Genomic DNA, 23,897 nt, shown 5'->3' with positions numbered 1-23,897 from the left:
ACATCTCCGGATCTGTCCCCCATTGAGCATGTTTGGGACTGGATGAAGCGTCGTCTCACGCGGTCTGCACATCCAGCACGAACGCTGGTCCAACTGAGGCGCCAGGTGGAAATGGCATGGCAAGCCGTTCCACAGGACTACATCCAGCATCTCTACGATCGTCTCCATGGGAGAATAGCAGCCTGCATTGCTGCGAAAGTTGGATATACACTGTACTAGTGCCGACATTGTGCATGCTCTGTTGCCTGTGTCTATGTGCCTGTGGTTCTGTCAGTGTGATCATGTGATGTATCTGACCCCAGGAATGTGTCAATAAAGTTTCCCCTTCCTGGGACAATGAATTCACGGTGTTCTTATTTGAATTTCCAGGAGTGTATATGTAGCTACTTAGTTATGACCTTTGCTTTTTATATTTCATTCTGAACACCCTAAAAACCCCTTCCACCCACTGTTAATGTAAAGCCTAAACTGTTACATGAGGCTGTATTTTTCATACTTTCTTTCTCAGTTTTAAGTCATGCTGATTGGCTCCTATGGCCATACATTGATTTTTTTCCTAAATTTTTCAGTGTATATTATTTCTTGGATTTTTTCACTATCTTTTCAACTTGTAGCTTTCATTTTCATCATCTTTGGCTACAGTCACTTGGTAGTGTGCAAACACTTGATTATATATACTCTCATTTCCTACTCAGAGACCTATACTGTGATATTTTCTCCTCCAGCCTTACAGTACATATTTACAGGAGCAAAACAGAGACACAACAAACTTGTCTCAACCTCTTGTTAACTGTAAACTCTTATAACAAACATTTACTTATTTTGAGTCTACTTTTATCTTTATGAAGCTGTTTCACTGTGGTGATGCAAATAGCAGAAAACTTTTGTCTTCCATTCCTTCTGACAAGTTTTTGACTGGCGTATTGTCATACACATTTTGCAAACCAGTAAATGTCAGATACACATACACACACACACACATAGTAATATTGTAACTAAATATCTGTTTGAAAAAATATCCTGTAAATGATTCACAAGCTAGCCACGTGTCCCAGCATACTTCCATGGGAAACACTACTCGCTCAATATTGTGCAGCCCCTGGTGCACATCTGTTGTCTATCAAGATGCGGTGAAGAGTGAACTTTTCTCTCATGGTTCTTAACAGGCAGCCACCCATATTGTACTCATCTGCTTGACTTCAGACTGAGCCAGTAGTGATAGCCAAATTCCCTATAACAAACTGGGTCTCTTCCACTTGTTGCAAAACAACAGTATTTTATTACTCTTAACTGAGACTTATATCTTCCATTTACAGGAATCTTGATCCTTCCTTTTCTAAATTTATTAAACCAGAATGGCAACTGTGCTTCTCACTTGTAGTTTTAGGACTCACAATTTTGCACCTTGATCTGGTCCTACAGTTACAATGTCCATTTGGAAATCGCCATTCTGCCCATCTCATAGTAGCTTTTTTCAAGAACTGGACTGGATTGGACAGTGTTGCCCTGGTAAACTGTAAATTTTTCCAGTCAGACTGGTACCACGTATGCCCCAAACAACCCATGTCTTGTTATCTTACATGACCACAACATTGTCAGGTATTCTCATTGTATCAATTCCAGTAAGGCATTGTGTATTATGAGATTCCTCTCTCTCTCTGTATGTAGCATCTGCAAGTGATCTTCACAATTTTATGGCCATCTTTACCTCTTCTTTAAACTTGTAGCTTTAGAAATGGACAATAAATCAAATAGCTGGATATATATATATATATATATATATATATAGACACACATACATTCCACGTGGGAAAAAACAAAGATGATGTGATTTACCAAACGAAAGCGCTGGCAGGTCGAAAGACACACAAACAAACACAAACCTACACACAAAATTCAAGCTTTCGCAACAAACTGTTGCCTCATCAGGAAAGAGGGAAGGAGAGGGAAAGATGAAAGAATGTGGGTTTTAAGGGCAAACATGCCTTCGCCCTAGCCAGATTACGCTCCCTTTACCCTAAGGTAAGTCTTTCCGCTCCCGGGATTGGATGGCTCCTTACCCTCTCCCTTAAAACCCACATCCTTTCGTCTTTCCCTCTCCTTCCCTCTTTCCTGACGAGGCAACAGTTTGTTGCGAAAGCTTGAATTTTGTGTGTATGTTTGTGTTTGTTTGTGTGTCTTTCGACCTGCCAGCGCTTTCATTTGGTAAGTCACATATATAGTTATAATAGAGGGAAACATTCCATGTAGGAAATAAATATCTAAATTCATCCATGTCCTCTTCCATTTCAATAATATTTGTGTGTCTGTCGACCTGCCAGCACTTTCATTTGGTAAGTCAAATCATCTTTGTTTATATATATATATATATATATATATATATACAACCTCAACTCCTTTGGTTCCATCAGATTCACCTGGTCCTACTCCAAATCCCATGCCACTTTCCTTGATGTTGACCCCCACCTGTCCAATGGCCAGCTTCACACGTCCGTCCACATCAAACCCACCAACAAGCAACAGTACCTCCATTATGACAGCTGCCACCCATTCCACATCAAACGGTCCCTTCCCTACAGCCTAGGTCTTCGTGGCAAACGAATCTGCTCCAGTCTGGAATCCCTGAACCATTACACCAACAACCTGACAACAGCTTTCGCATCCCGCAACTACCCTCCCGACCTGGTACAGAAGCAAATAACCAGAGCCACTTCCTCATCCTCTCAAACACAAAAGTGCCCCACTTGTGACAGGATACTTTCCGGGACTGGATCAGACTCTGAATGTTGCTCTCCAGCAGGGATACGACTTCCTCAAATCCTGCCCTGAAATGAGATCCATCCTTCATGACATCCTCCCCACTCCACCAAGAGTGTCTTTCCGCCGTCCACCTAACCTTCGTAACCTCTTAGTTCATCCCTATGAAATCCCCAAACCACCTTCCCTACCCTCTGGCTCCTACCCTTGTAACTGCCCCCGGTGTAAAACCTGTCCCATGCACCCTCCCACCACCACCTACTCCAGTCCTGTAACCCAGAAGGTGTACACGATCAAAGGCAGAGCCACGTGTGAAAGCACCCACGTGATTTACCAACTGACCTGCCTACACTGTGACGCATTCTATGTGGGAATGACCAGCAACAAACTGTCCATTCGCATGAATGGACACAGGCAGACAGTGTTTGTTGGTAATGAGGACCACCCTGTGGCTAAATATGCCTTGGTGCACGGCCAGCACATCTTGGCGCAGTGTTACACCGTCTGGGTTATCTGGATACTTCCCACTAACACCAACCTATCCGAACTCCGGAGATGAGAACTTGCTCTTCAATATATCTTCTCTTCCCATTATCCACCAGGCCTCAATCTCCACTAATTTCACGTTGCCACCACTCATACCTCACCTGTCATTCAACAACATCTTTGCCTCTGCACTTCCACCTCGACTGACATCTCTGCCCAAACTCTTTGTCTTTAAATATGTCTGCTTGTGTCTGTATATGTGTGGATGGATATGTGTGTGTGTGCGAGTGTATACCTGTCCTTTTTTCCCCCTAAGGTAAGTCTTTCCGCTCCCGGGATTGGAATGACTCCTTACCCTCTCCCTTAAAACCCACATCCTTTCGTCTTTCCCTCTCCTTCCCTCTTTCCTGATGAGGCAACAGTTTGTTGCGAAAGCTTGAATTTTGTGTGTACGTTTGTGTGTCTATCGACGTGCCAGCGCTTTCGTTTGGTAAGTCACATCATCTTTGTTTTTATATATATATATAATGGAAGGAAACATTCCACGTGGGAAAAATTATATATAAAAACAAAGATGAGGTGACTTACCGAACAAAAACGCTGGCAGGTCGATAGACACACAAACAAACACAAACATACACACAAAATTCAAGCTTTCGCAACAAATTGTTGCCTCATCAGGAAAGAGGGAAGGAGAGGGGAAGATGAAAGGAAGTGGGTTTTAAAGGAGAGGGTAAGGAGTCATTCCAATCCCGGGAGCGGAAAGACTTACCTTAGGGGGAAAAAAGGACAGGTATACACTTGCACACACGCACATATCCATCCACACATACAGACACAAGCAGACATATTTAAAGACCAAAGACCAAATATGTCTGCTTGTGTCTGTATGTGTGGATGGATATGTGCGTGTGTGCGAGTGTATACCTGTCCTTTTTTCCCCCTAAGGTAAGTCTTTCCGCTCCCGGGATTGGAATGACTCCTTACCCTCTCCTTTAAAACCCACTTCCTTTCATCTTCCCCTCTCCTTCCCTCTTTCCTGATGAGGCAACAATTTGTTGCGAAAGCTTGAATTTTGTGTGTATGTTTGTGTTTGTTTGTGTGTCTATCGACCTGCCAGCGTTTTTGTTCGGTAAGTCACCTCATCTTTGTTTATATATATATATATATATATATATATATGTATATATATATATATATATATATATATATAAGGATAGGATGTAATAAGTGGCTCACTTATGGGTTCTTATATATATATATATATATATATATATATATATATATATATATATATATATATATATATATATATAAGATGTGACTTACCAAACGAAAGCGCTGGCAGGTTGACAGACACACTAACATACACACAAAATTCTAGCTTTCGCAACCAACGGCTGCTTCATCAGGAAAGAGGGAAGGAGAGGGAAAGACGAAATGATGTGGGTTTTAAGAGAGAGGGCAAGGAGTCATTCCAATCCCGGGAGCATTCCTAGACAAAGCCCAATACATGTACACAGCTACCAAATCTCTAATACCTTTCAGAACTATGTTGTACACTGGGGGTGTAGTAGCCACTGCCTGGACTTTGTTTTTTCACATCTCTCACAGAAGCACAAGTCTGCCCTCATTTTTTATGCCATAGTCTTAAGGTGACAGTTTCTCTGCAACAGTACAAGCATTTTTTCTTGCTCGAAAGTTTGCCTGACTGATGTGCATGTGCTAGATAAGTTTGTTTACCACTTTGTCAGGCACACTCACCTTCCATTCCCCTTGCACCTGGCTATGACTGTGAAACAACACTTAATTCCTCATTAAATGGGTTGCCTTATGGAGTTATGCTCTCTATCTTTCCGTCACTCAATTATGTTTCTCAATTCAGGATGTTTTCCCTGTTTCTCCATGATGTTAAGAAAAATATGCTGCAAGAAATTTTCAGAAGGACCACATTTGATATACAGCACCTTATTTCATGCTCAGAATCCTGTAATGGTATTACTCCTTTTCCCAGCAATCAGTAGTCCTGCCAGGGCATCTGTGACCACATTCTTATAGTGTGGAAGATAGCACACTGAAAAGTCAAACTTCTCCAAAGCCAGCACCTTTCACATAAGCATCCATGAGTGAGTTTGACCTCCATCAGGAATTCCAATGTGTTATGGTCTGCCCAGACTGGTGTACACCAACCTAATAAAAAAGACTTTAAATTCTGAAACACCCAGATGATGACCAATTTTTTGAGCTTGGTTACAGAATAATTCCTCTCACTCTTATTCAGCATCTGACTCACAAATGCTACTGCCCTGTGTTCCTGTCCCGTTTCATCTTCCACTGCTTGACAGAGCATTGCATTGATTCCCCAACAGGAACTCTCACTCACAAGATGAAACTGCTGTGTAATATTGGTATGAGCTAAAAGTTTTGCATTGCCCAAATCTCCCTTGATCCTATGAGTCTTCTGTTCGTATTACTCCTCCCATTCGCAAGATACATTCTTCCTAGTGAGGGCTTGGTGACTCACACTCTACCTGTAAAAGCACACTAGCCACATAGAAGTACATACTTATCATGTATCAGTGTCTACTGTCACATCATCTATTGTACTGAACTTGTCGGTATCAGGCATCATACCCTACTGGCTGATTACATGGGTGCGGAATTTCATTTGCCCTTGTCCACATACAGACTTTTTTAAGCTCACAGCTTCTCTTCTAACTCCTAAATCTTGTGATACTTGTCCTAGTAACTGGTGGTTTTCCTGCCACATTTTGGCTGGAATTAGTAGGTTGCCTATTTAGACTCTGATCTTAATTTCTAGGTTGCAACCAAACATGTCACCCAGAGCCCCCACAAATGCTGCAGCCCAAAATGTAACCTTGTATATTGATAAAACTTACCCATGTACAGAAAAGTGGTTATTGTTATCAAGCTGGTGATCTGCCAATACCAAAATGTAAGATCGAAGCTAGTTAATGTCTGTAGCAATTCACCTATTAATTCTGGTAAACCTCTCTCCCCTCCACCAGAATTTAATTCAACTTGTAAGCATCAAGCACTAATCACACTGTCCGATCTTTCTTGGAGACAGCTATCATCAAGTCATTGTAATGATTTGCTGCTCACTCTGTGATGCCTCTATTCAGCATGTGTTGGAATTCCTTATCCAGTGTATCTGTCTTTGTGAGTTGGATCAGAAATGGCTTAGTGTAGAAAGGCACATTAGGCTTCACTTTAAATTTTTGATAAGACTGTGTAATTTCACGTGGGTGTGGTGAAAACACGTAAGTAATGGTGCACCAAATGGTTTAACTGTTCTGTTTACTGTTGTGGTGTGCCTACCAGTTCTATGGTCTTTGTTTCTATTTCCTGGTCATTGGTTAGACTGTCATGAATTGTGGCTTGATCTACTCTGATTCTGCTATTGCAATTTTCATTAGTGTACAGTCTGTCATATGTTGAACACAGTATCCTTTGCACTGCCAGGCAATTCTCACTCTTTCAGTGCAACTATCACCTGCTTTTGTCAGATATGACCATGAGGAGACCCTTCTTTGTCTAGTAATTGGAATCAGATTGGGAGTTGCTGACCAACCAGCTGAAGGTGTCAACAGTGATTTGCCCAAATCCACAGAAAGACAGCTATGGATGACAACAAGGACAACAACCATGAAGGCATATGACAATAACAACAACAACAACAACAACAATAGCCACCATGAATAGATAAGGCAGTAGACAAGTCCATGCAGTAAACCAGATTAAGGGCTGAGACATAGTGAGATTCAAGAACCAACAATGACGCTTATAGTATAGAGCACAAGATTGCAATTGGAACATGACTGACTTCTGAGCCCCTGTGCTGCAGGCTTTATAGGGGCCCCATGAGTGCCAATAAGCTACCACAGCAGGCGTAGCCCACACACAGCTCTGTGGGGATGACAGTAGTGCTTATAGGTTATAGGTGCATTGCCTAGTGGCTGTTGTCTGTGTCCATGCCCTCTGGTGGGCCGTCAAATTGCTGGACCAGGATACCAGACTCTGTGTTCTTGCAGAGCTCTTTGTGATAACTCAGCATTTGAAATTGGTGTGGCTCTTTTTGTATTGTCATTCTTGATTAGGCCCTTTCAGAAACAAATTATTGTCTCCCCTATACTCTGTTGCAGGCTCTTTCACTACTACTGACCCTCTGGCCTAATTGCTTGGCTTGACTCTTCCTTTCAGCATTATAATGTTCACAAGCACATTATCCTGTTCATTTTGGCACCTTGCCCACACCTGGTCATTTTGATGGGTAAAAGATGGTTCCCTTGGCCTCATCTGCCTTGAATCTAACCTTCATCTCTCAGTGATGTGAAGAGTCACCAGAAACAACACATGGTTTGGATTGCACTTTGAGCCAGAGGTCCCCTCTCTCCAGTTGAGTAACTGGGGTCAAATAGAGACACACATGTCACTGATGTGGTGCCCTATTGAAAGGCTTGCACTTGGCCATTGAGCCATATGTAATTATTATTGATGTAAAAATAATGAACACTGATCCCACTGCCTTGTTTGAATGGTTTGGTTTAGTATATGTTGTTTCTTTCCCTGCTTTCCTTAGCACTAGATTAAAATTTTGCTAGGAACATGGCATCAAGTTTTGTAAACTTCTGACAAAACTATGTTATTCTTAGCCATCATGCTATAGTTTCATCTTGCAAATGATTTACAGCTTAACTAATTTTTCATCACTCACTCTGTGACTTCAGCAGTACCTCTGAGCATAGGTGCACCTTCTCTGTTGTGCAGGTTGTCACGATGTATGCAGATGGAAAAAAATCATTCACTGCCTCCTTCATCATCTTCTTGCCTCATTCCTGCTTTGCTGCCCCTTGTGCTGACTGATTCACATTTTCACATGGATCAGATAAGACAGAGCTACTTGGGGACACAAGTGTGAGGGGTGTTCAATAAGTACTGCAACAGATTTTGTTTCTGATGTTTGGTTGGTTTTATTCAGCATTTCAATCTGTCATATTAATCCCCAAGCTTTTGGCTACAAAACCCTGTTCTTCAACATAGTCTCCATTTAGTGCGAGAGCCTTATGTCACTGTATTGGAGGGTCTGTATCCCTGCATGGTACCAATCTTCTGGTCAACATCAGAGCCAACGTCTTGCTACATCAATAACCTCATGATCATCCATGTACTGCTTCCTGGGCATCTTTCATTGGGTCCAACAGATGGAAGTTGGAGGTATGAGATCCAGGTTGTAGGGTGGGAGAACCATCCAGTGAAGTTTTTTGAGCTCCTCTCGGGTGTGCAGACTTGTGTGAGGCCTTGTGTTGTCAAGAAGAAGGGGAAGTTTGTTTGCATTTTTATGGTGATGATCTTCAGTTTCCTGAGAGTAGCACAATACATTTCAAAGTTAACCATTGCACCATGAGGGAGTCATCAAATCAAATAACTCCTTCAGAGTCTCAGAAGACTGTCACCGTGACTTTACTAGTTGAGGTTGTGGCTTTAAACTACTTCTTTGGAGGAGAGTTGGTGTCCACCATTCCATGGATTGCCATTTTGTTTCTGGTGTGAAAGGATAAACCCATGTTTCATCACCTGTGATGATTGTCATGATCAGCCTCATAACATGCAAGAAATTCCATACGGATGGTCCTTTGTTGCTCTTTATGGTCTTCTCTTAGGTGGCAAGGATCCCAGCGGGCACACATCTTTGAGTACCCTAACTAGTGGAGGGGACTGTGTCAGGATTACCAGCAGAGACATCCAGTTGAGCAGCTAGGTGTTTGAGTGTGATCTGTCAGTCACCTCAAATCAGTGTGTCTGCACCTTTCAACCACAGCTGTCTGCAGCCAGCTAGCATAGGGGAGCTCAGACTGGTTTGTGTGGCATTATTGCATTGATGACAGATGCCTTGCCCAACCACTCACATGCTTTTGTTCACTAAAAGGTCTCCAGAGACATTCTGCAAGTGCCTATGAATATTTGCAATGCTCTGTTTTCTGCCAAAAGAGACTCAATGACAGCTCTGTGCTTGCAACACACTTGTGTTACGGATGTTGTTGTTGTTGTTGTGGTCTTCAGTCCTGAGACTGGTTTGATGCAGCTCTCCGTGCTACTCTATCCTGTGCAAGCTTCTTCATCTCCCAGTCCCTACTGCAACCTACATTCTTCTGAATCTGCTTAGTGTGTTACAGATGCCATTTTAAAATATACGTATAGAACTGCCATTTATTGGAACTTCTTGAAAATTCTGCATTCTGAATCAAGAATATTAGAAGAGGTCACATAAAAATTCCGCATTTTTTCAAACAAACGTGGCCAAGAAAAAAAATGTTTTGCATTACTTATTGAGAGCCTATCGTAGTTACAGTAGTCCATCACATTGGCCACTTGTCTTTACAGTCAAGATGGTCTAGTAGTTATGCCGTGTTCAATCAACTGTTGAGGTGACTGGCTTCTTTGATGACACCTTTTTGGGAGCTGACACTGCTCACTTCAATGGGAGCATCTCTATCTTTTCATGGCTTCTGTCTGGGATTAATCCTTTCAGGTACTCCAAGCTGTAATGACAACAGCAGTGGTTCATCATTAACATACCTCTGTGACTCTTCCTATTGCTCTGGTCTCTACCCGCTGTTAAGTTTGTTCCTTTTTCAACCAATTGTTGTTGTGAGTGCTCATGTAGCCATTCTTGTACTTTGAGATTTTTGTCAAGACTTCAACATCATCAGAGGACAATTCCTGCCACAGCCTTAGACGTTTTCTGTGAACTGCTTCATGTGGTCCTTCTGGGCTTCATTCTCCTCCACAGTGTCATCAAGCCTCTTCCAAGTGACTTGGAAAGACAGTGTTAGTGTCTGTACCATGGTATATAATTTCACTACAAGTATCAAAATTTCAGCAACCAATCCAGTCAAACCCTCCAGTAACTTGTTCATTGCCAAGTGCTTTGCACTCATCTCCTTACTTGGCACCTCAAATCTTTCATGTATAGCATCTTGTTCCTCTGCTATCTTTTTAATAATGGCTTCCTCTTCTTTGTTCATATTTCCCTGAACATGTCTGATGTCAGGAATCTCTGATACTACTTTACTCAAGTCATGCACAACTTGTAGAAGGAATCTAATCTGCTTAAATCAAGCAGAGGCAGATCACTGCTACTAAAGTATCCTGTTTGATTAGGCCTGTTCTTAACAGTTGTACTTCTGTCTTTTCTGTTTAACTATCCATATTTGTTAACTATTTAATGGCTTACTACATATAATGAAATTTTTTTCACAGTATTGTCACACCCATTTGTCGCCTATGTCTTATCTAAATACCATCCATAACACACAAAATGTAATTCCTATAGTTATTCATCACACACATGTTCTTCTTCTAAGAAGTACATAACACTGAGCATATGAGCCCTATGTTTTTATAAAACAAAAATCTGTAAAATTCAAGAACCACTATTTATCAAACATACACTTTAATACTTGATTGTGTGGCAAAATTTAGCAAATACTTAAAACCCACTAAACATTGGCCATGTCACTCGCAAGTAAAAAGCTCTCTTTTTTTGAAATGAAGTAGTGTGGCTTTTTTTTTTTTTTTTAAAAAAAAAAAAAAAAAAAGAATTAGCACTGCCCAAACATGATGTACTTGTTCCATACTCACCAATGTTGCCTTGTTGCATCTGCTGCAGATCCTTTTTACTAGTGTTCTCTTTGCCACATGTCCACCAGAGGATACTTATGTAGCAGGAATTGCCATGTGTGTGATTACATGGATTTCTTGGCTGGTATTACCAAGTGTAAGGTTGCATGGTTTTCTTAGGTGGTTGGAACTGGTACTCTCCTGCACAGAGTGAGCTCCTTTATTTCCCTCACACACTGCGCCACAGCTAGCCAGAATTAATTATGGCCATGTTACAAGGCAATTGCTGACTCTGGGGTATAATATAAACAGATCAACAATGTAAGAAAAGATAGATTGCTGCTTACTCTAAATATGAAACATTAAGTTGCAGACAGGCACAATTAAAAGACACTTATACAAAGCTTTCAGCCACAGCCTTCATCAGAAAAAGAGAAACACACACCATTCATTCACACAAGCAAGCACGCTTCATGCACACATGACTGCCAACTCTGGCAACTCAGGCCGTAATCAGATTAAACAGACTGACTATTGAATAACAGTGTCACCACTAGGCCTTATCACATCCAAAAGAATGAAAGGGAATTGAGCTGACAATATCAAAGTCCAGTGAAGCTCCACATCTTCTAACATGTTATGATAATGATTGTACCATGAGGCACAGTAAACATTTGTTACCAGTGAACAAAAAAGTAATTTGTCATCTATCAAGATGCAGCCAAGGGTTAAGTAATCTCCCATGATTCTTAGCTGCCTTATTGCAATCCAAGAGCTTGATTACAAACATAAGCGATTCTAAAACCTCCTACCACAAGACAAGTCTCTTCCCCTTGTTGCAAAACAATAATATTTTATTACTTTTAACTCAGAGCATATGTTTTGTTTCTCTAAATATATTAAATCTGATTGCTTCCTGTGCTTTTTACTTGTATTTTTAGAATGTGCACATCCCGGACCAGTTCATGGTTATGCTGTCCACTTGAAAATCTCCCTCATCTTGAGGTGTACCAGGTGGAAGGAATTGCCTGCCCATCCCGAAATGATTTTTTTTTTTTTTTTTTTTCAAGAAAAAGACATCTGAAATGTGCTCCTGTTGTGTCAAATAAAGATTCTTCATGTCAGTCTTGCACCATAGCTAGCTATGTATGCTTGAAGCACATCTTGCAATGTCATTGCCTTGCAGTATACTCATGAATTTCTGACAGGAAACCACACCATGATGCTGTGCAGCTCCCTTGCAGCATTGACAACTTTTGAACTTCTAAGTGAGCCGGTGTTGAAATATACTGCTCTCCTTTGTATCTTCTCTGTTTCCTTTATCAATCCTATATGGTACAGACACCAGACTCATGAGCAATATTCAAGTTGGATGACTGAAGATTCTGTAAGCTACTTCCTTTTAGGTGGACTATCTCAGTCTGGCATCTGCCTTACCTGGAGTTAGTTCTTATATGGTTGTTCCATTTTAAATTGTTCCATATGCATAGTCTTGCGTATATTGTGGATATGATTGATTTCAGTGACTGTTCTGCAATCATGTAAACATAAAGTAATGAGTATTTCTGCCCATTTATGCACAAAACATTACTTTTGTTTAAGTTGAGGGTCAACTGGCAATCCCTGTGCTAAGCATTGATTCTTTGTAGGTCTTCCCAAATTTTTTGTCTTCTAGTGTTGCAACTTATCTGTATTCAGCAGCATCTTCTGTGGAAAATGTCATCAAACTTCTAACATTGTGAAAAATAATGGTCCTGTAATGCTCCTTAGGAGCTCAGAGCTACTTTTACATCTAAAGGTTTATCTCAATTGAGAATAACATGCTGTGTTTCGTTTCTAGAAACTCTCCAATCAAATCATTCATTAGGCAACAGTGCAAAACTTTATCAAATGCCTTTTGGAAGTCAAGGAACGTAGCATCTACTTGGGTACTAGCATCTACTTCTTACTGGGTCCTGTGGACTAATGAAGTGAACTGGGTTTCACATGCTTGTCGCTATCAGAATCCATGTTGATTCCTATAGAGAAGAGTTTCAGTCTGCAGAAATGTCATAATACAAGAGCATAAACATATCTTCCAAAATTCTTCAACAGACTGATATGAGGGCTACATGACTATAGTTCTGTGTGCCTCTTCAACGACCCTTCTTGAAAATGGCAATGACCTCTGCTTTCTTCCACTCATTTGGAATGCTTTGTTCCTACTGTGTCCCATGGTAAAAGGCCGCTCAAAGAGAAGCAAGTTCTTTCACATACTCTATGTAGAATTGTATTGTTATCCTATTAGGTCAAGTGGGCTTTCCTCTGTTGAGACATTTCAGTAGATTTTCTATCCCATACTTACCTCTCTCATTATTTGTTATTTTAGAAATTCACGTTGTGAATTACTGGGGAACAACAGTGCAGTCTTCCCCAGTGAAATAGTTTTGGAAAAATATGTTTAGCATTATATCTTTCTATCAGTCATCCTCCCTTTCAGTACCATTATGGTCACAGAATGTGTGGAGAGATGATTTCAATCAATATCGTTGTATAACTTAAGACCAAAACTTCTTAGGTTTTTCTGTCAAGTTGGTAGAGAGAATAAAAAGAATCTTAACTTCAAATTCATGGAATGCTTTACTTGTGGCTCTGTTTACGCTAATTGGCTTAATTCAGTTTTTGTTTGTCTGTGAAGCTTTGCCTGGTTCTTAATTTGCAGTGAAGCTCTCTTTGCTTTCGTAGCAGCTTTCTAACATAGATGTCAAATCCCAGCAGGTCTTTCACATCCCTCACAACTTCACTCATCACTTACCTGCCTAACGCAATACTCCTGGATAGAATAAAATAGAAGTTTATCGTCTCATAACATAAAATTTCAAGTCATTGTCTTAATGTACAGGAGACTTGTCAAAACACAAAAACTGGTTCACAATTTTCCTTATAATATCAGTAATATAATATACTGCACTGGATAATTAATTAATTAAGCAATTAATATTTTTTCTTTGAAACTAACAAACTTTTAAAAATTAACAGTCCTAAGTACTTGCTCTCTCCTGGTCAAATTTTAAGGTTATCATTCATGAATTCTTCTAATGAATGGTAACATTTCTGCACTAGTTTCTCATATAAGGTTTTTTCGGTGGTTCTAAATTTATGCTGAGCAATTCTCTTCCTTTCACTTGAGTATAAATTTTCATACCCATATAATGTGGAGTTTGAGCATAAAGTTTTAAACGGTGGGTGGGCAGCATAAAATTATTTTGATTTTTGGTGTTGTAATAATACTGGAAATGATTTGCTACAAATAAATAAGAGTTACTGCGTACAAAGATAATCAGCTGATAGCTGAATAGTGAGGGAACCCTTAATATACTTAGATTTTTTAGGAGTGGGCAACATGATTTTCTTCACCTTACATTGTGTATATTTCTAATGATGGTTTTCTGAAGTTACAATATTCAACACACGTTGTTTCAGTTACCCCAAAATACAATTTCATACCTTATTACTGACTCAAAGTAGCTGTGATATACTACTTTTCTTATACCCATACTGGTAGCATTGTACAATATCCTCATTGCAAATGCTAGGCTATTTAATTTATTTGAAAGATACTGTATATGTGAAACCCATGATATATTTTTATTCAGTTGCATTCCTAGGAATTTCACACAGCTAGCTTCCTGCAGATCCTGGTTTCTGTGACTGACCTGAATATCATTTAATTTTGTTTGTTTGTTTTAAACTGCATTAACTGCGGCTTTTACATGTTTAATTTTAACCTGCTTACAACAAACCAGGTATCTAATTTTCCTAATGTATTTAATATAGTTTGGGGAATTTGGTCAGTACTATTACTTTCAATGATCACAGATGTGCTATCTGCAAATAAAACTGAGTGACACTCGATATTAAACGGTAGATCATTTACGTGAAACAGAATTTTGAAGTATAAGTTCCTCTCCCTGATAATATTACCACTCCCTGTCTTTGGCTGGTTAGATAGGACTTAAACCATTGTAATACTGTGCCCCTAATTCCATACTTTCCCAGTTTACAAAGTAGCAAGGAATGGTTCACACTATCAAAGACCTTTGATAAGTCACAAAAAAATTCCTGTGGAATGCAGTGAGTTGTCTAGAAAGCAGCTAATTTTTTTTACAAAATGGTTTATAGGAGATACTATGGTTTTTCCTTTTTGAAATCCATAATTATTTTTTGATATTATCTTAAAGTTTTCTATGAAATTGTGAATTTGTATAGTGATGACCTTTTCACATATTTTTGATAGTGATGGAAGATGAGATATTGGGCAATAGTTTCCCTATGTTCTTTTGTGCCTTTTGGGTGAACATTGGCTTAAGTACTGTGCACTTCAGTGTGGAAAATAATCTTCTTCAAGGGACTCATTAACTATTGTAGATAGTGGCTGTGCAACTATTTTAGAGACTGTTTTTAAGACTTTTGTTGGTATCCCATCCCATCCTGCTGATGTTTTACTTTTTAGTGATAGTATCACATTTTCTATATCTTTTACAATAATTTTGGTAAATCTACTGAAAAATTCACCTTCAAACTGCTCACTGTTGAAGAAATTTACGTTATCTGGGTAATCTCCTACATTGATGTTTGATTTGTTTACATTTATAAAGAATTCATTAAATAATTCAGAAATTTGAGGAGGAATTACAATAGTGTTATCCTCTATCTTGATTTCAGCGATATCATGGCCTCTAGCTGTGGTACCTGTTTTACCTTTGATCACTGACTGTAATGCCTTTGATTAGTTTTCACTATCTGAAATAAATCTATTATTTGACAGTTCTTTTGCTGCCTTCACAACCTTTCTTTTTTTTGAGTGAGGTTCTATTTTGTATTTGGTAACACCATAAACAGAGCATAATGACCAGAAAGTCCTAACCTCTTGAGTCCCGAGGATAAAATAAGTGAGGAAAATTGTTTTCAGTGTTATCGTTATTGGCCTTATGCATAATTACATTCAGGATTACATTATTTGTATTTTTATTTTTTGTACAGTCTAAAATATTTGAGGTATACATATGTGGACTTCATGTCTTAACCGGTAAATAAATAATGCATTGAAAAACATGTTAAACTTTTATTTGATGATTTTTACAAAACAAAGTTTTTTAGTCCCATATATATAAACATTACACTTATTGCACAAGGTTCTTGTGCAGGATTTACAACCTTCAAAGCAACATTTGGAAGCATTTCTTGCCTCTACGCATAGGGGAAGGTGATCGCTCTGGTCATATTGAGTTGGGTTCCTTGGCTGACTTCCTTGGCATGGAAACAACTTTTCTTCTTTTTGGTTTATTGTATTCATCTTCTCCTGAACTTTCAGTGATTTCCTGTTCATCCAAGGTTATTTCTTTTGAGAGTTGTGAGGAACTTCTGACATGAGAACACTTTATCAGTACATTAGCCAAATTCAGTCTGAAGTTTATTAGGGACAATCTGTTACTCTCTGGTACTTCTTCTTTTGCAAAGGTTCTTTTGTACAATATCCAGCAATTAATAATAGTTAAATCAGTAAAAAGGTTAAACAGTTTGAGTGTCCATTTTCTTGTTCTGTTATTTCACCTGTAGTAGGCCATGAATCTGTCACATAGGTCAATACCACCCATGGTACAATTATACCTCTTCACAATAACTGGTTTTGCTACATTGATACTTCTTTTCTGAGCCTTGGACCATCGCTCACAAGTAACTTGTGGCTCACTCCCAGCACGAGATGATACCAAATTAACAGACTTGTTATCTTTCCATTTAAATGCACACACCTTTTTGTCTTCCCTCACATAATCATCCCATTCACCTCTATTTAGATCACAATCAGTTTTAATTTAGAAGCAACATCAGAAATTTTGGTTTTCATTACAGTTCCTGTTTGATATATGTTGTTTCCTAACAGAAGCTCAATTAACTTAATGCCTGTAAAAAATCTGACACTCTATATTACATGCTGCCCACTGTTTAGAACAGTCACAGTCAAAAGCTTAATTATACTTGCACCTAAACCTATTTTTTTAATTCAGCGTCAAACATTGTTCCTTTGCCAATATGTATTATGAAGTCAAGAACTAAATCATCTGAAGATGCCAAAATAAAGTTCTTCAATCCAAGGAGATTAGGCTTTGATGGCACATTGCACATCTGCCACAAAATGGAATTATCTGCTCATCAATTGAAAGATGTTTACATCGTGGCAAGGCAAGACACTTATTCCTGAAAAAAATTAATCACAGGCCTCACTTTCCAAAGTTTCTCACTCCTATCACGATTGTGTAAATTATTTAGGGTACGAAATGTAAATTATGTCGTAACTTGAAATACCTGTCTCAAGTCACAGTGTCACTGATGAGAGGCAAATCAAGTAGCCTACTCCACGACATCTTGGCTTGTTGTAGCTTGAGTGTACCCATTAGAATTTCGATCCCAACAAAGGAATGAATTTCAGGTTTAGGGTCTTCTATTTCAATTTCTGCATGTTCAGTAGTGACAGCAGATTCGGGGCAGCCTCCTCGTCTGAAACTTGTTGACTCTCTTTGTCTGAAAGTGAACTGAAGTCACTCTCCTCTAGCACCTGAACTGTTTCTTCATCATTGATTACTAAAAATAACACCATAAATTAATTGTTGATGTTTAAGTAATTGAGATCCTAAAAATTGTATAACGTTTTGCCACAACAATTGGATAATTATGAGGATTTCCTCACACAATACCATAACAACTAAAACTTCCAAATGAATAAGGTAAACATAAAAACAACTTTTGATGTCCACTGTATTCACAATAAGAGATAATTTTTAAAAAAACATGTATCAATCAGATTTGTGACTGTTTTGACACATGTAAAACAAAAAAGAAAGTAAATTTAGCATACAGAATATTGTATTATTTTGAATTACCTACAGAGCCCATGCCGTGTGTAGCTATTTCACAAACACGTATCTTCAAAACATCACAGTGGGCACTGCAAGCAGATTATGGTGCAATATCTGACACTACGGAACTTCCACAAACTTGTACTAGAGGTCTTTAGTCGATAGAAACTGTTCATAAGTTTTATGAAATAAAACCACGAAGTCCACATACGTGGACCCATGGACTGAGGAGGTTAAGTCCAAACAAAACTGATTTGCCTCATTATAAGTATAATTGGTTAAAATATTATCTATCCACATTGCAGACATTTCGTTTACTCCAGTAAAATCAGTGAAATTAGCATTAAAACCTGATATGTGGATCATATCAATGAATTCTGTGCAGTTGTTGGCTTTACTGGCTAGATCTATGTTGAAATCAGCAGTTGTTATGACTCTATTCTTGGCTTCTTTTTGAAGTTTTTGCAATAGGCACTGGAATTTCAACAAAAAATGTTTCATTATTTCTGTGTCTGGGAGCCTATACACAGATAAAATTACAATATTTTCCCCTAACTCTACACAGCAGCTTTCAAATATACATTCTTCATTAAGGGAATTGCAATCAGATCTTGCTCTACTTTCCATTGATCTTTCCACAAGTATGCACAAACCTCTTAATATTAAATCACTGGTACAAAAGCTGCTTGCGACATAAAAATTATCAAGGTTATTTAAGATTTTGATACTATCCTTTGCAAGCCAGTGTTCATTCAAGTCTAGACCTACTAGTCTATTTGGTATTTCTGACAAAGTGATTTGCAAGATGTTTTGTTTTTCTGCCATTTGTAGGGCTATAGTTCGAACTTAACCTATTTTTGTTCAAGTGCATTACAAATGTATTGTTACTTTTTTGAATAGTCCCAATGGCATCTGTTTTGAAATGCTGTTTTTGTATTTTTGTTTCAACTTTGGTATCAATTTTTACACCACCATCTCAGCATACTACACTCATGCTCATAAATTAAGGATTATTGCAGAATGTGGTGCTACACAATGTAGCATTATACAAAACTGGTGCTAATAGCATAGGCACATAGGGAACACACACGACACAGATATGTAAGTCCACAGTATTAGTGATAAGTTGAGAAAACTGTCCTGAAGCACATGTGCTACAAAACACTGCTGTTTACTGCACACGTACCCCAACATCAATATGGGATACGATCACCATGCACATATACACAGGCCGCACAGTGGGTTGGAATACTCTGGATCAGGTAGTCAAGCAGCTGCTGGGCTACAGCCTCCCATTCTTGCACCAGTGCCTGTCGGAGCTCCTGAAGTGTCATAGGAGTTTGAAGACATGCAGTGATATGTTGACCGAGAGCATCCCAGACGTGCTTGATGGGGTTTAGGTCTGGAGAACAGGCAGGCCACTCCGTTCATCTGATATCTTCTATTTCAAGGTACTCCTCCATGATGGCCGTGCGTTATCATCCATCAGGAGGAAGGTGGGACCCACTGCACCCCTGAAAAGGTGGACATACTAGTGCAAAATGATGTCCCCACATACCTGACCTGTTACAGTTCCTCTGTCAAAATCATGCAGTGTTGTACTGGCACCAATCATAATCCCACCCCATACCATCAAACCACGACCTCCTAACAGGTCCCTTTTAAGGACATTTAAGGAGTTGGTATCTGGTTGCTTTTCCATGCCAGATGAGAATCCAGTGAGAATCACTGTTCAGACTATACCTGGACTCGTCTGTGAACATAACCTGGGAGCACTGTTCCAATGACCATGTACTGTGTTCTTGACACCAGGCTTTATGGACTCTCCTGTTACTAGGGGTCAGTGGAGTGCACCTTGCAGGTCTCTGGGTGAATAAACCATATCTGTTCAGTTGTCTGTAGACTGTGTTCTGGAGACAACTGTTCCAGTGGCTGTGGTAAGGTCCCGAGCAAGGGCACCTGCAGTACTCCATGTTTGTCTGCGGGCACTGATGGTGAGATATTGGTCTTCTTGTGGAGTTGTACACTGTGGACGTCCTGTACTGTAGTGCCTGGACATGTTTCCTGTCTGCTGGAATCATTACCATAATCTGGAGATCACACTTCGTGGCACACAGAGGGTCTGTGCTACAACCTGCTGTGTTTGACCAGCCTCCAGTTGCCCTAGTATTCCGCCCCTCATAACGTCATTAATACATGTTCTTTGAGCCATTTTCAACACACAGTCATGTCTGAAAACGTCTACACACTTACTCACTACACCGTATTCTCACATGCACCAACACACCTTTGCGTATGTGGACTGCTGCCAGAAACACCGTGCAATGAACGCAGGTCAAATGCACTACATGGTCATACCCTGAGGTGATTTAAACCTGCAAACTGCCCACCAGAGCATTGTTTCACCATGTATCAGCATTATCCTTAATTTATGAGCATGAGTGTAGTTTCCCGTACTAAGTATCATCTTACGAATATCTCTGTACATGCTGCTGAATGTTGCTGATCCTAACCTGTTTAGATGCAGTCCATTGTGCCCTAAACATGTCATGTCTGAAAACGTCTACACACTTACTCACTACACCGTATTCTCACATGCACCAAAAAACCTTTGCGTATGTGGACTGCTGCCAGAAACACCGTGCAATGAACGCAGGTCAAATGCACTACATGGTCATACCCTGAGGTGATTGTCTGAATTCTTGTAGAATTTTAGAACATGTTTTTTGCTCGCGTATCATGTCATTTCTGGAAACCCAGAATCTACTATGTAGGAAACAACATGGATTCCGGAAACAGCGATCGTGTGAGACCCAACTCGCCTTATTTGTTCATGAGACCCAGAAAATATTAGATACAGGCTCCCAGGTAGATGCTATTTTTCTTGACTTCCGGAAGGCGTTCGATACAGTTCCGCACTGTCGCCTGATAAACAAAGTAAGAGCCTACGGAATATCAGATCAGCTGTGTGGCTGGATTGAAGAGTTTTTAGCAAACAGAACACAGCATGTTGTTATCAATGGAGAGACGTCTACAGACGTTAAAGTAACCTCTGGCGTGCCACAGGGGAGTGTTATGGGACCATTGCTTTTCACAATATATATAAATGACCTAGTAGATAGTGTCGGAAGTTCCATGCGGCTTTTCGCGGATGATGCTGTAGTATACAGAGAAGTTGCTGCTTTAGAAAATTGTAGCGAAATACAGGAAGATCTGCAGCGGATAGGCACTTGGTGCAGGGAGTGGCAACTGACCCTTAACATAGACAAATGTAATGTATTGCAAATACATAGAAAGAAGGATCCTTTATTGTATGATTATATGATAGCGGGACAAACACTGGTAGCAGTTACTTCTGTAAAATATCTGGGAGTGTGCGTACGGAACGATTTGAAGTGGAATGATCATATAAAATTAATTGTTGGTAAGGCGGGTACCAGGTTGAGATTCATTGGGAGAGTGCTTAGAAAATGTAGTCCATCAACAAAGGAGGTGGCTTACAAAACACTCGTTCGACCTATACTTGAGTATTGCTCATCAGTGTGGGATCCGTACCAGGTCGGGTTGACGGAGGAGATAGAGAAGATCCAAAGAAGAGCGGCGCGTTTTGTCACCGGGTTATTTGGTAACCGTGATAGCGTTACGGAGATGTTTAATAAACTCAAGTGGCAGACTCTGCAAGAGAGGTGCTCTGCATCGCGGTGTAGCTTGCTCGCCAGGTTTCGAGAGGGTGCGTTTCTGGATGAGGTATCGAATATATTGCTTCCCCCTACTTATACCTCCCGAGGAGATCACGAATGTAAAATTAGAGAGATTAGAGCGCGCACGGAGGCTTTCAGACAGTCGTTCTTCCCGCGAACCATACGCGACTGGAACAGGAAAGGGAGGTAATGACAGTGGCACGTAAAGTGCCCTCCGCCACACACCGTTGGGTGGCTTGCGGAGTATCAATGTAGATGTAGATGTAGATCATTGATAAATTTATTTGAATCCACGAAAACTGCACCAAGTCTGTTGCACTGCTCTCTGATGCAATTCTTTGTCTTGTCTATGAATTTATCACTTACCGATCTTTGGTGCAGGAGACTACTTATAATAAACTCTGAGATTTCATGCTCCATTTATGACCTCTTCTTCACTGCTGTTTCACAGCAAGTTCGTCCCCACATGGATGAAAACATATTTATAGTTTTCATTGAGATTTACCAGTGGGAATGCATTTTGTTTAATTGTCTGCATGTTCTTGAAGTTGTTATTTAACTGACGTATACAAATCCGTGGGAGGACATCAGTTTTAGTACTCGGTGCTGCAACATTATTAATTAGTGAATCACCACTTATTAAGAGTAATTTTTTGTGCTTTGTTTGACACATTCTTGATGCTTCCTTGTTTTGTTTTTGCACGTTATTGCAGACAACTTATATTTTTTTCTAGGTTCAACATTTGTGTATTTCTTTGTACATGATTTTTGTCATTGTTATCACCTTTTCTGGTTTGCATATCACTTTTAACACTTTAAGTTGCTTTTTTTTCCCCCCCTTCACTGATTCTCTGTTTCCATGAATCCGTAAATGTTTTTCATTTAGTAGTTTTGCGTTTTTTGCTTTAAGATTGCTTGCAGTATTAATGACATGCCTCTTGTTTTCTGTGAATTAACAGTTATATTGTATTATATGCCTGACGTCTATTGCTGTAATGGCTAATGACAATAAAATTATTATTATTATTATTATTATTATTTCTTTTTTGAATATTGGCCATTAATGCTCAACATTTTCAGTGCTGGAGATGGGATTTTTGTTAGTTATTTACCAGAATATTTGGAAGAAAATGAAGAAATGAGAGCAATTTTGCTGTACATTTGTCACTCATATTCTGTAACAAAGATCAAGGTTATATATTGACTTGACTTAGATGTGTATGTATCATACAAACTGTATAAAAGCTCACATGCCAATAAATGATTTTCTTTTTTGTTTCAGTCCATGATCACTGGTGGATAATGTACATACTGTACTTATTACTAGATTCAGTGTACAGAACTGCTGTGAAATTGGAAGCTGTGTGAGAGACGATCTCATACTATGAACAATTCTTAATTAATAATGTGTGAAAGTAAATGCATCAGTGGATATTAACATTCTCTAGTGCATGTTTATTTGATGATTAATTTATGTGTGTAACTGCCAGAAAAGTGATGTATGAAAAATTAACTTTTAATGAGAAGCAGACTGAACTATAATGTCAGTGACAAGTGTTGTGTGTTAAGTGATATTACAGAAATTGAGAATATACAGAGGAGTTCAAGCAGTCGCAAAAGTCAAGAAGCCAGTGATATATCTTACAGACTAGAAATTTGAAGGTTTCTGTGATAATGAAAATCTCATTACCACACTTCGTAACTGATAATAAGCAACTGTGAGCTCCTGTGTTCATTTCTTACTTTAAAATCAACAATGATGAAACTATCTGGAGGATGTGGCTCTGGATGACTACCTCAAAAACTGAAAAAAATTAAATGGTTTGAATGAAGAATGTTTGTGTTTGTGCCATTTTTGATACAAGGGAGAGTAAATGTGAAAACAGAAATAACAAACTCATATTGTAAATAAATTATCTTGTCATTAATGTTGTCTATAAACCTCTTGGCAGTAGCATCTCTCTCTCTCTCTCTCTCTCTCTCTCTCTCTCTCACTCTCACTCTGATCTGTGAAATAAACCAGCTATAAGTGACTGCCAAGAAAATTGCTTCTGCCATCTGATTTAACTTAAGCAGTACCTTATGTAAATAATACTTTGGTTCATATCTCACAATGCATATATATTTGTAAATAAATTCTCATTACTGCCACAATTTATACAGAATTAATTTTTTATTTTATGTAAAATTGCTATAATGTTCACTTTGTTTGTGAGGCATATGGCCAGTATACACTCTGATATATTATATTTTTGCTTCACATTGCACAAAATTAAGAATTGCAGTATGCATGCAACTAGTGAAGTCACATGAGTAGGTATTGTACTGCTTGTGAAGTTCCTTCTCACTGCTTCAATGATTGATAATTACTCCTCTCTCTCTCTCCTTGACGATTATGGATTGTCTCATAATT

The 23,897-nt window shown here is 39.2% G+C and overlaps 1 protein-coding gene across 1 annotated transcript in view; it reads left to right on the top strand.

Moving 5' to 3' along the window:
• The window catches only part of LOC126423533 (collagen alpha chain CG42342-like), a 649,892-nt gene extending 626,256 nt beyond the window's left edge, over window positions 1-23,636 (top strand). The window contains exon 26 of the mRNA XM_050087251.1: window positions 22,767-23,636. The gene's annotated coding sequence lies outside the window, so the exon portion shown is untranslated. The remainder of the gene's footprint in view (window positions 1-22,766) is intronic.
• Window positions 23,637-23,897: the final 261 nt, after the last annotated feature.

The sequence above is a fragment of the Schistocerca serialis genome, chromosome 1 (assembly GCF_023864345.2).
Source record: "Schistocerca serialis cubense isolate TAMUIC-IGC-003099 chromosome 1, iqSchSeri2.2, whole genome shotgun sequence".
Lineage (NCBI taxonomy): Eukaryota > Metazoa > Arthropoda > Insecta > Orthoptera > Acrididae > Schistocerca > Schistocerca serialis.
This window is presented reverse-complemented; position numbering and strand designations above follow the sequence as displayed.